This window comes from Centrocercus urophasianus, unplaced genomic scaffold (assembly GCF_019232065.1).
Source record: "Centrocercus urophasianus isolate 14NV4802_14NV808 unplaced genomic scaffold, USGS_Curo_1.0 seq_32, whole genome shotgun sequence".
NCBI lineage: Eukaryota > Metazoa > Chordata > Aves > Galliformes > Phasianidae > Centrocercus > Centrocercus urophasianus.
The window spans coordinates 7,760,283-7,775,721 of record NW_024884889.1 but is presented as its reverse complement, the minus strand read 5'-3'; the positions used below and the strand labels follow the sequence as shown (position 1 = coordinate 7,775,721).

At 36.2% G+C, this 15,439-nt stretch overlaps 1 long non-coding RNA gene across 3 annotated transcripts in view; it reads left to right on the top strand.

The window, feature by feature from the left end:
• LOC122166245 overlaps window positions 1-15,439 on the top strand; it is a 31,829-nt gene that overhangs the window by 4,526 nt on the left and 11,864 nt on the right. For 2 of the 3 annotated variants that reach the window (XR_006170745.1, XR_006170746.1), the window contains exons 3-6: window positions 2,483-2,548; window positions 6,178-6,305; window positions 7,418-8,172; window positions 11,375-11,490. This is a non-coding gene — a long non-coding RNA (uncharacterized LOC122166245). The remainder of the gene's footprint in view (window positions 1-2,482; window positions 2,549-6,177; window positions 6,306-7,417; window positions 8,173-11,374; window positions 11,491-15,439) is intronic. The other variant, XR_006170747.1, reaches the window with a different exon arrangement.

The window sequence follows — 15,439 nt, the reverse complement described above, 5'->3', positions numbered from 1 at the left end:
TGCTAATTTCAGAGCTACATTATGAATTTCAAAAAGGTTATTCAAACTGTGTAACAAATATAATGAGTCTCAGTTTTTAAAGCTTTTAATATGTTATACGAACTTCTCTTTCTAGGTTTGGTCCACAGATTTTACTTTTTATTTTCCATAAGCTTTTTTGCCATATAATAAGAAAATTTTGGAAACCTCTACTACTATAAACCTGTATGATTGTCTCTAAGTTTGCATAACTTATGTCAGTGATGTTATTTCTTTGGATCTGTCCATCTGCAAACTCATCTGCTATTGAACAAAAATTTCCGTTACTTTCCCTGTAGAAGAAATTACTTTCCCTGTTTAGTCATACATTTGTTTGTTTTCATCTCTTCCGATCATTCTGAGTGTACTCTATGATTTTTAATCTGGCAGTTTTATAGGTGTTAAAAGCAAAGTTTTACTCCTGGCTGAACACCAGTAAGGCAGTACTGAGCCATTAAGCACAGTGCAGTATTCTGTGTCCAGTATAGTTTAATGACCTATTTAGTTCATTTTCCTTTGGGTGTGATTAGCTCAATCAATAAACTAATTACCTCTGGCAAGGCCTGATAGACGTCTGTGCTTTTATTTCATCACCAACTTCAACCATATTTCTCTTCTAAATTGTGCATGTTACTACAAATTCTTTTCCAGTTAACTAGTTTTCTCTGCTTATTGATTCCCCAAACAAGCTGCCTCCATTTTTTACTTTTTTTTGGTACGGTCAGCTGACCAAAATAGGAAATGACTGATGATCAAATCTATGCAGTCCTTTAAATATTGGCAATACACCACAATCAAAATATGTCATGCATCTAAAATGGCGAATAAACTTAGCGTTATGATGAAGTGGAGGTTTATTAGAAAGTGCAGTCAAATTGCAATGGAACCAAACTGCAGTCATTGAACAATAATTATTTTAACATTCTGCTTCACGGTGACCTTTGCAGAAATGTCCTAGGGAGTTTGAGAAAAACAGTACATTTCACAGAAAGTTGCTTGAACTATTGTAGTTAATTGTATTTTGTTATAGCATACTCAATGTAAAAGAAACCCTGAATCATTCCAAGAAAATTCTTTTCATTTTTAGAGTACTGTCTCTAGAACTCCTGCATTTCTGTGTAATTTATTTACTTAATTCCTAATGAATCAAAGCAGTTTTCAGAAAGAGATTAAACATTCATATAAAAAAAATATATATACTAGAGTGTATTACTTGTACTATTATTGTGTAGTAAGCATAAAAAAATAAGACAAAATTCAATTGCTGCATACTCATTTGAAAAGTTTATTCAGGCAAAAAACACATTAAATACATTAAAAGTTGAAGAAAGGAAAATTCTGTCATAGATAACATTAGGCTTGGAGTGATACACTTACAAAAACAAAAATCAAACAAACTTTCTATAACAAACACTACTTTAAATCTAATTCCTGAAGACTACAAATCTGCACTGTAATTCAGTGAAAGCCTGCATTTTATTCTCACAAGAAAATCTCAGTGAGGAAAATAAAAATCACCTACTTGTGAACTAGTGCTACTTTTTCAGAATTCTTTTAACCCTCATAGGCTTTTCTAATCATAGAGAAATGTATAATGTACAGGTAATTTCTTTTATTACTTGGCAGTTACGAAAAGCCGAATTCTAATATGAATCCCTCTTGTGCAGCTAGATAAGGTGGAGATGCTGCACATGGGAATAGGAATACTGAGAAATGACTTGCACACAGGTGTGAGAACTGGATGATCTTAAAGACGCCTGAACTGTCGACTTTAAAAATCTGGTTTGTGAGGCAAACAAGGAAATATCAGATAATTCTACCTACACCTTGGTTAGTTAGGTGCAGATTTTTATTATTGCTAGAAATTGCACCATGTAATGTCTTTTATCAATTTAGCTTTACCTACCCTATCAATAGGGCTACCTTAAAAGCAGTTTGACATTTGGGCTTCCCAGTATTTCAGAGTGGTGAACTGTAACAAGATACTTGCTTTGAATTTCCAGAAAAATTTCAATTCTTCATGCCCAATTTATACTCATTTGTTCTTGTGCCACGTTGCCCTTAGTATGAAATAGCATCTCTGTTTTTGCTGCTTTACTCCTTGATATGTCTGTAGAGGGCAATCATATCCAACCTTGGACATCATGTTTGGTAGGCTGAAAGCCTCGTTTTTCTCTCCTGTACTACTTATTTCTCTGTCAGTACTATAGCCCTCCTCTGTCTATGTGGCAGTGGTGATCAGAAGCTTTTGCAAAATCCAAAAGTCCTTAGAGCCTTAACGGGTGGCAGAAACGCTCCTTTCACTCTGCAGATGTTGAGGAACCCTTGACCACTTCATCAGTAGAAAACTGTCCTCTTTGAATGTGGTGTTGGGGCCTTGCACTGGGTGGTGCAACTCAGCAACAGAAATACTACTTAACAGAAATATTATAATATTTTAATTAATATTAAATGTTATTTACAGAAATACTATTTAACCACACCCAGAAAAAAAAGGTGACCTCTGGAAAATGTGCCTTGGGAAATGAAGGTAATGGTCTTTAGCAAGAGATCTTTGAAGTAATTTTCAACAGAGTTTAAACTAAATTTAGAGTAATCTATGCTTATATAAATATTATACAATTCCTCTCTACGCAGTATGTGTGTCCAATTAAGAATATTTGGACTCCTCATTGTAAGTGAAAATTTTGTCACAGATTAAGATAAGATCGTGTATTTTTTTGGCAATCCAATATGAACTCATTTACAGCTTCTTTGAGACAGCAGATGCTCTCATCATTTCACCACTCTGTAACTCTCATCTGTCAGTGTGACCAAATTAATTCTGAAGATCACTTTGAAGATCACATGCTTATCCAGAGATTATGCATGGTGGTGTTCCAGTCAAATTCAGAGAGTACAGTGCAAGAATGTCACTGCAGTTGCAGAAAAACACTCAATAAACCTATCTGAATGTGATTTTCCATATTTAATTTTTTAAAGAGTAGCACAGATTATGCATAAAATTTTCAAAATTAAGCCCTTTAAAACGTCTCTTGTAATATTTTAATGTTTAATAATACATCAATGCACTCTGTAAATGTTGTGAGTTTTTTTTTTATTTGTAAACCAGAGAGAACAAATTAGGAAAATACCTCTATTTCAAATTACTTAACAGGGCTGTGAGACAATTTTGCTGCTATTAAAAACAACAAAACAAAAGAAGTCAAAACCCATGAAAAATTGAAAAGAGGCCATTAAGTGTTAAGTATTTATGTTTATAAAATCAAAGATTTATAATGTTCCATCAAGAAACACAGCCTCTCAAGGCCATGTTACTGAACAGTCAGATATGCAGCGTGATATAAAGTCAAAGGTGTATCTGCTTAAATTTAAATGTAAGAAAAATTTTGATTGCAATGACATCTCACTATCTGTGAGCATTTGCTCCTGTCATTTAAGAAATACGTTGTAATTCAGGAATAATGTACTGTAATTGGGATTTATATGTTGACCACATAGTGCCTTGTGCCACAGTCCATTTGATTTTGCAGTTCCTTGTAGACAGGCTTAGAATGGTTTCTGAAATTTCTAGTCAGCTGAAGGAAATGATGCTACTATATGCTTTGAAGTTACTGAAGAATAATGCAAGTAGATTTGGAAAATGCTAGGAAGTTTGGTGCATCTGTGCTTGTTTTATGTTTTTAATAGCAAAACCAATTTTGAAATACATATGCAAAATATGCACATCCAAATGAAATAAAATTCATGAGAGAAATCAGATATATTGATGAAGAACTGTTTAATGATAAAGGTTTATGTTGGGAATATGAGAAATACTCTAGAAATGTTATAAGAAGTAGAAAAATAAGATTTTATATTTACATTTTATTAAAATGAATCGGCGTATAAAATTGTGTAATTGCAAAATATAAAAGAAAATATACTGTTTTCAACAGTATGTTTAGCCTTGTTCATCACAGACATACTGTTATATTAACAAATGACTATGGAATTCATGACTTGTTATTCTTCTATTCCTCATATTTATTAGGATATTACTTTTAGAAGTGAAACCATAAATGTTTTCTTTCCCTATTCATAGACACCTCTTTTTCATTCAGTAGCTACACAGCCATTTAAACAATGAAATGCACAATACCTGCAATGCATAGATGAGTAGTGCAATCAAGTATGCACCATGCATTATAATTTACCTAACCATGCAACAAGCTGGCTTGGGATAAAGTTTGTATCAAATAGAGGTAAAGTGAAGATAAAGCATGTGATAAGAAAATGATCGCAAATGAAATAAAAAGGGTGTAACTGAAAGGAGAAGAAAATCACATAAAATCACAAATTACTTGGATCTTTAAGTAGTAGGGTTCAGCCTGGAAGAAAAAAGGCTGAAGGGTGACTTCATTGCAACCTTTCAGTACCTAGAGGGAGCCTACAAACAGGAGGGGAATCAACTCTTTGAAAGGGTAGATAACAGCAGGACAAGGGGAAATGGTTTGAAGTTGAGGGAGGCAAGATTTAGGTTGGATGCCAGGGAGAAGTTCTTTGCTATGAGAGTGGTGAGGTGCTGGAACAGCTGCCCAGAGAGGCTGTGGATGCCCCATCCTTGGAGGTGGCATCAAGGCCAGGTTGGATTGGTCCCTGGGCAGCCTGGTCTGGTATTAAATGGGGAGATTGGTGACCCTGCCTGGGTTGGAGATTAATGATCCTTGAGGTCCCTTCCGACTTAGGTCATTCTGTGATTTTGTGATTCACCAAGGGAAGGTTGTGTTTGACCAATCAGGTAGTCTTTTACGACAGAGTGATTGCGTTGGTGGATAAAGGGAATGCAACTTATTTAATCCCCATGGACTTCTGCAAGGCCTTTGACATGGTCCTCCACCACATCCGTATCTCTAAATTGGAGAGAAATAGATTTGAAGGGTGAACTATTTGGTGGACAAGGAATTGGTTGGAAGGTTGCACCTAAAGGTAGTGGTCAATGGCTCTAGTACCAGGTAGAGCCTGGTAACAAGATGTGTCCCCCAGAGGTATGTCTTGGAACTTGTACTCTTTAACATTTTTATCATTGACATAGCTGATGGGATTGAGTGCAGCCTCAGTAAGTTTGCTGATGACACCAAGCTGAGCAGTACAGTGGATGAATCACAAGGAAGGGATGCCATACAGAGGGACCTTGATAAACTCAAAAGGTGGGCCCTTGTGAACCTAATGAGGTTCAGCAAAATAGAGTGAAAGGTCCTCACTCGGGTCAAGATAATCACAGATATGTATACAAACTGGGAGAAGACCTCATTGAGAGTAGCCTTGCTGAGAAGGACTTATGGGTCCTGGTTGATGAAAAACTGAACATGAGCCAGCAGTATGTGCTTGCAGACTGGAAGGGCAACAGTATCCTGGGCTCCATCAAAAGAGAGGTGGCCAGCAGGGCAAGAAAGGTGATTGTCTCCCTTTACTCTGCCCTTGTGAGGTCCCAGCAGGAGCACTGTGTCCGAGTCTGAGGCCCCCAACACAGGAAAGATGTGGAGCATTTGCAGAGGGTCCTGAGGTGGGCCATAAAGGTGATCCAAGGTGGGAGCATCTCTCCTGTGAAGACAGGATGAAGGAACTGGACTTCTTTAGCCTGGGAAAGAGAAGTCTGTGGGAAGGCCTCATTATGGCCTTACAGTATTTAAAGGAAAAAATCAACTTTTTACATGGATAAATAGTGATAGGACGAGGGGCAATGGTTTTAAACTAAAGGGAGATTTAGATCAAATGTCAAGAGGAAGATTTTTTTTACTGAGGGAGTGGTGAGGTGCTGGAAGAGGTTGCCTAGAGAGGCTGTGGATGTGCTGTCCCTGGAGGTGTTTAATGCCAGGTTGGATGGAGACCTGGGCAATCTGAACTAATACATGATTTAGCAGATGGCCACTCTGCCTATGGCAGGAGGATTAGAACTTGAGGTCCTTTCCAAACTAGCCCTTCCATTATTCTATGATTTTCTGATTTATTTCTGACCAAAAATGCTTCTGTAATGTCACTGTTATTTTCTGGATAATTCTTATTTCCTTTATGTCTTAGGCAACGCTGAATTGGTTTAGACTATTGGTCTTTCTAGTCCAGTATTTTCCTGATTAATCCAAAATAGTTTGCAATTTTTTTTTCTTGTTATGCCTCTAGGTCTTAAACTGACTTTCATGGTAAAAATGGAGATCAGAAGTTCCCAAGCATTTCCAGGATACCAGTGCATATGTTTTTATTGTGACTGGTATACATGATGAAAAGAACACTCTTTACCCATCACCTTTGTAAGTAAAATAATTCCAGTATTGATGTGTATTTTTCTATCCCTTTGATCATGTCTCTGAGGCTTCCTTAGAGACTTGAACTCCCTTTTCTAAACTGCTCGTTCTTGTAGCAATGAGCTCTGCACACATTATTTTGGGGGAGATGACATTTTAGATGGATACACGGTCAGTTCTTGACTGTAATGGCACATTGAGCAATTGATGTTTTCTCATTCCTTTCCTTTCTTGTCAAGTAGCTCAGTAGGCAGAAAGTAACTTCCTCCAGATCCAGTGTTTTAGTACCAACTGGTAATTGAAATGAGATATGATCGTGCTTCTCGATTGCTTTCTTGTTCCGTATCTGTGTTGCATTCAATTATAGTTGTCTTTAAAGGTTTCTATGGCAGCTAGAAAAAATATCTCCCCCTTTGGTATGTGATTTGCTTTGTGGGTAAGTGCTGGGATGAAAGCTGCAGTAAAGGCTTGCCTTGCTCTTTTGAAAGAGTGGACCTACACAGGGGATAAGGCAAGGACAGACACCAGGGATGGCATCTCTATGTCACTGTATGAGACGTCATCTCTATCACACTGTAAAACTCTTTAGTGTATGAATCCAGGTGGTATAACCATCCTTTTGCCCTGGATTAAATTTGCAGCCAGATTTAGGATCAAGAAAGGAATTTTACCTTGTGTTGTACTGTTTTAGTCTTCTGTAATGTATTATATGAACTTATTTCCATTTTGCTGTAGGATATGCAGAAATAAGCAGTATCCTTAATCACTGCAGACTTCTTCCTCTGGCATATTTTCATTTTAGAGGCTTTTGTTCTCCTATATGAAAAGGCCTATTCTATGATCAGATGCTGAGTCATGTTTTGTGCAATGAGGGGTATTTTACAGCTTGTAGACTGGACACTGGGGAATCCCACATTAATAGCTCTATGTCACCTGCATATTTGATTATACCAGCTCTGTATCTCATTAACTTTGGAAGTGGACATAAATGACTACTGCTTTGTAGACTGAATTCCTAAGTGTGTCTGGAAGGTGAAAGGATGGAGAGAAGATACAGGTAAAAGAAGAGTGGGAGGGAATGTGAGCATAACTCTGTATCCTGACCTGAATTTTTGCAGGATGTGAGCTTTAACAAGGAGGGTGACTTCCAAGTCTGTGTATGGATTCTACTTCAAGTACTCAGAACAGAGCCTGAAATTTGTCCCTCCCTCTGGCCCACGTTCTATGGAATATCTTTTTCAATGTCTTGTTCACTGTCTTTAGGGGTTGCTTTCCAATTGCAGTCTTTGATTTTTGTATTTTTGACACTCTTATTTTATTAATTTAATTTTGGAGGTCTAGATTTTGTCAAGAGGAACAAGATAGTAAAATTAGATGATTCAGCGCCGTGCTATTTAAATTCATCTTAGGTGTGGATTTAAGATCTGTCTCAAATATTAAGGGTTTCCATAAAAATGAATTCTTCGGGAATATTCAGAACTGGGGGGAAAAAAAAGAAAAAAACAAAGGAAATGTATATGCAGCCCAGATTTCTCTACCTCACTCAGCAACAGAAATCAGAGCAAACTATTACAGTGTAAGCAAAGTATTTAGTTCAAAATGGACCTAGAAATTTGAAGTTAAGTAAAAGCGAATTGCATATTTCAGGCTTCTGTACTTTAAGAGATTAGTTACAGGTGTTTTCATGTAATTACTTCATTCCTCTTTAATATTTTATGATGTAAGTGACCTTGAGAAATACATCTTTTTTTTAATGTAACAATAGTACATATTTTAAAGATGCTGCAAAAATTTTATTTCCCATCTGTTTATTTCTATACTTTTGGACTGAGAAGCAAAGCTGCTGAGCATGATGAATACTCACACAGACCAGGTAATAAAGCAATTCTATTTTTTTACGTTTCTCTTTTAACTTTGTTTCATTCTGAAGTATTAAACAGGTAATGAATTCTAAAATTTAACCTTCTGTAAGTGTTAGTAATGAGACAGTGCAGTAGAGAGGCATAGCCTCTTCCCACGAGATTTTACTTTGCTTATGAATCAAGTCAGGTGAAGTGTGGAATCTAAGGCATGAAATTTTTAGCTGATGCCAGCTGGCATAGTTCCATTAAAACCAAAGGAAATATACCAGCTTTCACTACCCTACCAGCTTGAGACTCATTCCCAGTGGAAATAACATAGTTAATGTCAGTGTTTCAATCATGAGCCTTTTAGATCAAAATATTGATATGACAAGGACAGAAGCTAGCTTTCAAATTCTGAGACAATTTGATATATTATATTTCAGATTTGATACAATCTGTAGGTTCATTCTCTGTCATTCACTATTGCTTTGACTTAGATTCGTATTTGAGCTCAGCAGAAAGTAGGTGAATAATACAAAGTTCCTAGTGACTGTACTAAATTGTGGGCTGTTGCATAGCATTAGGATGAAATCTGACGTTCCTTAAAGACTAAGGCAGAGAAGGGGAAAATCTAATCTTTTCCCCTTCATTCCTCGTATTGAATTTTACTGCTGAGTTCTTGTCAGCAATATGACTATTGACTGATGATTTAACCACTAAGTTTAGTAAAACCATTTAAGCTGATAATATGCATGTCACCTTCTGTCATTTTACTTAAAGGTAGGTGTGGAATGCCATTTCCCAAACTGAACATGACAAGAGCAAGTCAAATGCATACATGACAGTACATAAATAGACATGGAAAGAAAGGGGACCCAGTTTTGGATTTTTCTGGAACAACTTTGAGATTTTTCCAAATTTCTGCTGCAAGCTCAGGAAGGTCCCAGTCAAACAAAAACTGGAATCTTACCATAAAGTAATTGTTCTGCATGTTAATATGGAACTTTCTATGTTCAAGTTTTAGGCCATTACTCCTTGACCTATCAGTGCACAACACCAAGAAGAGTCTGGCCTCATTCATTTGCCTCCCACCTCCCTTTTGATGTTTTACAAACATTTATCAGATTCTCTCTCAGTCTTCTTTTCCCCAGGCTGAACAGATTCAGGTTACTCAGCCTTTCAAACCTCATGTGTATGTCAGTAAATTACATAGGTTGCTCTGAAAGTAAAGCCTCCTATGTATTTCCATGGAAATTACAACTGATACAAGTAGCACAATAACACTACTTGATAGAGCAAATCATCAGATCTTGTTTAGTAACGTAGTTGCCACCATTAGCTATGCATTTTCACTAGCAATGAGCAAGAGCCTTCATGCTATGCTTGTAAAAATCTGCACCAGCAGAGGTGATCCGCTGTTGTTATCTCCATTGCTGAAATGCACCACCTCATGGTGCTCATAGCCACTGTTTGGTCTCCATCACCATTTAGCCAGCGTGAACGAATGCCAATGGGTGCCATTTTTTCTGTGTGGAAGAATTAAGCTCCACATCTTTACTCCATATGCACTCCCAGAGACAAAAGTGACTCACTTTTGTCAGACCGCCATCTGTCACACAGCAACAAATCGTAATAGAAGACTTGTGGGAAGGTTCAACCTCTACTGCCATATCACTGACATCCACCTTTGATATCATGGTCCAACGTTAACATGTGTCTGAAAATAAATTATCCAATATCTTTTAAAACACAAAATTAGTGTTCATCTCATAGCCTCCTTAAGATACTATTTTTTTCTCTGGGATTTATGTCCTTTGACTAGATTTCAGTTCTAAGATAGACAAAATCAACCTGTCTTCCCTACAGATTTTTTAATAAAACTTGTAATAACTGACATGAGAAATTATTATAATGGCCTTTGCAATGTTGGTTACATTTGTATTGTAATTCAATTTTAACTTAACAGTCACCGTATGATTTTCCATGTCAATTATAATGAGAAACACTGATTGGCCATAAGTTAAATAATGTATAGGGACTTTATATTTTACTTGGCAATATTTGTGACAAATAAACAAAATAAGAAATGCTGTTTTAACTCTCCCTTTCAATATCAAGATAAATGTGAGGCAAAGTATAATTATTTTATCCATTTGCAGGAACACTGTAACCCTTCACAAATCCTGCTTAACCAAGTTGCAAAAGAGAGTTTTATTTCAAAGGCAAACTTACTTCTCAGTTTGTATTCCCCTTCCCACAGACAAACAGGTTTCTCATTTTGGAGCTTTAATAATAGAACTATTGTTAAGCAAGAAATCTCAACTGCTCTCCTTGCACATGAAGAATAATACCGTTCTGTGGGCTGGGCTGATCTGCCCCTTAGGCAGGCACTTGAAATTCTTGCTGGATAAAGTTACAGACTTTCCTCTACCCCTTTTAGCTGTAATAGTAGAAGTGTATGGAGTATAACTTGTACAAAATATGTTTCACTAACTGAAATATTTGTTAAACATAACCTCAGAACTATCATTTTCTGCCTTTCAAAATAGCTGTTCTTTTTCCTATGGTGTGTTCTTTCTGTTGAAGAAATTACTGAATGCTATCTATGCTATTTCTCTTGATTTCTTAGGCTTACTACAGCCATAAGCTCGTATTCCAGACTGAAGGTGATCTCATGAGCTCTCAAATCCAATTTCCTACTTTAAGCAACCTCAGCTACAAGGCCAGACCAAGCTACATGTGGCTTTCCTCAGCCAGATTTTGAAAACCCTATAAAAATCCTATATAAAAGAATAAGAATGATAAGAACTTGTGCAAATTCAGAAGTTCTTGAAGAAAATATAAATCTGTAGTTATCAGATTTGGGATCTTGAAGTGTGAAATTTTTTTCTTTGCTATAGTACCTGGTTATAGACCTGCTACATTTTTTTTCATCCTGGTTTTGAACTGCTGCCTCCTGAGGCAAAAAAATTTAAGAAGTCTGCTTCTAGCCATATTTCTTTAAACTATTTTGACTATTGAATGGATTCAGTGAGTGTTGGCTGGTTCTGTTTTGGATTTATTGAATAAAAATTTATTTTCTGCACTCATTCAGTCTTGTGATTCTGCAGATCCTCAAACATAACCTCTTATTTTCCTCTCCATATGGAAGAATCCTAGTCTTTTTCACCTCTCCCTGTAAAGCAATTATCTCTTCTCTGTACCTTTCTAACTCCTATTACATTTTTCCAGAAATGCAGTGACCAGGACTGTCCACAGTACTCAAGATATGTGTGGAGGAGCCTACTTAGCATCCCTTGATGCCTGCTGAAAAGGATAATTGTGGAAAATGCAGCTTTATTATGAAGGTACGAGAATTGAAAGGAGCAGTAACGTTTTGCTACAAGAGAAAAGGAAATTAACTGTTGACCTTTAATGGTGATTGGTTGAAAATGACAGCAGATGGATATGGTTTGTTGGGCACTAATGGCTACATAAAATCACTGTGAGATGAAAAAGGAACTACCTTGATGAGTAGCTCACAAGATGCTTAGACTGGATTTCACTCTGATAAGCATAGTCAGTGGTAAAAGTTTGGCTGAGGATATTTTAAGGCTCTGGAGGACACCTGATGGCAGATCTGACTGCTGATGGGAGGGAAGAGAAAAGCCTATAGAACCTAGGCAAAGAATTTGTGTGTGTGAAGCCTGCTTTGCACTGTTAAGTGTTCCATGCTCCAGCATTGAGAGTGTGGACCTTCTCCCAGATCCGCAGAGGACAGTACATGGGACTTGACTTTCCTTGCATTGCTGCATTATGTGGCTGGCGGCTTGGAAGATGGTGACTGCTGTAGAGACAGGCCAGCTGGTGCATGATAACGAGCCAGCACACCTTCTGCTTTTATGACTCAGTATGCCTCCACTGTGTCTTAATACTGCTAAATACTGCTTGTGTGTAACTGAAGCTTTAGTTGTAAGATTAGCAACACCATCCCTAGAATATCATTTGATATAATCAGGATACATAGCATAATATTCCTTCGGTTGGTTTTCATCCCTTTCAATTGCCAGTCCCAGGATAAACTTGTTCAGTTACTATGCACTTGCTGCCCTGCCCAAATGTGCAGGAATTTGCTAAGCATCTCTGCCATGGCCACATGAAATCCTTTACACCTGTGTCATTGTGTAGTACCACAAATTCTCTTGCTGATTTATTTCCATATATATGTATTTTAAATATTCCTATTAGCTTGAGCATTCTTCTTAAGAAGTTTTTCATATTCTGTTTTTCATCCTCTTAGTGTCTGCCTTATGTTTCATCTGTCATGTTTTGTGAACTTTCCTGATTTCTGTATTTGTACAAGCTTTACATTCTTTAAATGCTGGTCTCTCTCTTTTCCCTTTCTTCAAGAAAAAACACTCATTAGAAAATTTCAAAGCTGATACAGCTCCAAGAAACATTTTGCTCTACTAAAAATAATTATGTTAGAAGCCATGCAAGAAATTTGGAAAGGATTTCTGATGTCTATGAGTCTGCAGCCTGTACCTATTCCGAGAAAACATCACCTACAGCTCTTCTAGAGTGACTCTGGTGATAAAAGAGCAGAGTCATCCTTTCTTCCAAGTTATGCTAAGGCTTTCTTCAAGATAGGCAAACCATGGTTCAGTGTATAGTAGTGTCGATTTACCAAATATCTAGTTATGCTCTTTACTTGTAAATGTTCCTTTTAGGGTAGTCTTCAGAGATTCAACATCTCATTTTTATTTCAATCCTGTTGGACAAGAAGCAACTCATGCATAGTAACTACCAGTGTCATAAAACTAATGAATTCATACTGCTTGTAAATAATAATTGCGTATCAAATTGAAAAAATGCAGTAGGAGGTTAACAACTTGTAAAAGCACTGACCATATTCCTGAAAGAGATATAATTTGGTTTTATCAGCAACATTTTCAAATGACTTTTTAATTCTACTCCTTTCAGACGAGATAGCAAAATAAAGGCTAAAAACAAAGTTGTTCACAACTACTTTTCAGTTAAAAAAAATATTTTTTTTTTTTTAAGCTTTGGGTATTTTAGGATTGCTGGGATTAGAAGGGTAAGAATAAAATATCTAGTAATTACTCCCCTTACATGATCTCTGACAATGAGAGTAAATAGATTTGTCTTGAACATATCCTTCATTCAGCTGCTTTATTTTGTTGCTTTTGATGATATTTAGGGTGAAGTACATGAGAAGGAAACAAAGAGAAATGGAAATCAATAGAGTGAAGTAAGACTTGCATATAAAGGTTAATACTATTTTGAGATATAGGTTTCAGCTTGGCTTGATTTCAAAGTAATGATCTGTATGATCTACTGAAATAAATAATCTAAAGTCACATTCGTGCACACATAAGTCCCTAATTATGATTATCATAATTTATCTGGTTTATCTGATTGATTTGGACATTGGTCAGTTCCCATGAAAAAGGAAAAAAAACCTCATTTGTGGCTACTTCTATGTTCATTTTGTGCCTGTAGCAATTTAGTGTTTTCTGGAGCAATCCTCAAACTCTTGTATGTAATTATCCAAACACTTGGCTAACTTTATCATCTGAAAAAGTGATACAGGATAGTACAAATGGTCTCTCTCTTCTGAGGATATGAGACAACTATAAATTGAAAGTTGGACTATGAAATTGCATTTTTCTTTTAAAGTAACCAGAAATGTGAGATGTTAAAATTAATATAATCATTATATTTAATTTTAAGTACAATAAATAATTATAAATAAATAAATTTTTAGAAAAATGCTGCCATTGATAAGTGATCCAGAATACCAAGTTATAATTTTAACGTTTCTGAAGTTTAAATTTGATGAAAAAATTAAGAGAAAAACATTTCACTTGAATTTCATCTTGAAATCTGATTGTTCTGCATACGTATTAATGTGAAAATCTAACATCTTCAATTTTGTTTTTCTTTTTTGTCATGAAAAACCTACTCTAGACATTATTTTATAGGAAGATTTGGGTACTTTTCCACTCAGAAAAAACATAATCTTGCGCCTACAGATAAGCAGCTTCCCACATAAATAATTTCATCTCATAAAATGAGAGACAAAGTTGAAAACCCTGTATTCTTATCCTATAGTCTAGTAGAAATGCTATTGTATCCTAGTAAATGGTTAAATAAAAGTAAATGACTTCATCTAAGGACTTCTGAAATTAAGAGCTTTCATCAGACTCCTCCCCCGCCACTTCATGATGACTTGGAAACATAAAATGCTTTTTCCACACAGTAAAACCAGTGGGTCAGTGTCATCTACTTGCTGGGAAAAGTCCTTAAAAGAAGGCCAGAATGATCATTGTAGATTATTATTATTTTTTAATAATATGTATTTTTCTGAAAAGGAAAATGACAAAGTTTTAAAGTAATTAGATGATAATGATCAGACATAGAGCGTTTTCTTCTTTAAAGGATATTACTATCACCATTTCATTATTAGGGAAAAATGTGGTGATTTACTGAAGGTTATTCTGAAAGTTAGTGATAGTCTCACAAAGGGAATCCAAGCTGTGCAGCCTGCATGAATCACAATGAGTAAGGGAAAAGCAACAGGAATTTGGAGTATCTCATCATTTCTGTTTTTCTTTCAGCCTTACATGTGTTATTAGAAATACTACATACAAATCTGATGCCCTTCCCAGTGGAGTTTAAACTCTTAGAATAGGATAATGCAACTGAAAGCAGTCAGCCCCTTTGGTATTTTTTGTCAGTTCCTCAGGTATCTTTTTAGAAAGATTGAGGCATAAACTGGCACATGATGCTCTCCTTCCTAGGAGGACTTCACCTAGGAGAGCATCATGATGAAAACATGATACGTTTTTCCTTTAGACAGAAAGTGACAGGACAATGCTGCCTTATTTCTAGGAATGTCTGAGTTTGAATTTTTGTTTGACGACCAAATCAATACAATCCTTTTTGTTAGACTAAGTTAACATACTCCTTGAGAAAGTGCTATTGCGTTTTGAGATGAGTCCTCAGAAATGCACAATCAAGGAAACACACCTACTGTGGAAATCACCAATGAATGCGGAGAACAGATACTTTTGAAGTTCCAGAGGTATTTTAAACAAGCTAACATCAGAAAAAAGAATTCCTTGGAAACTCAGAGTGGACAAGAACCCATCTTAAAAGTCGTGTCTATGTAAATCCTGCCTACAGGCAACTGGATTTCTAAGGCAAGAGAGGACAAGATTTTCCAGTAGGATGAAATGATTATTCTAATAGGTCCTTGGACAGGGAAATTAACACCATGAATAAATTTGAGAG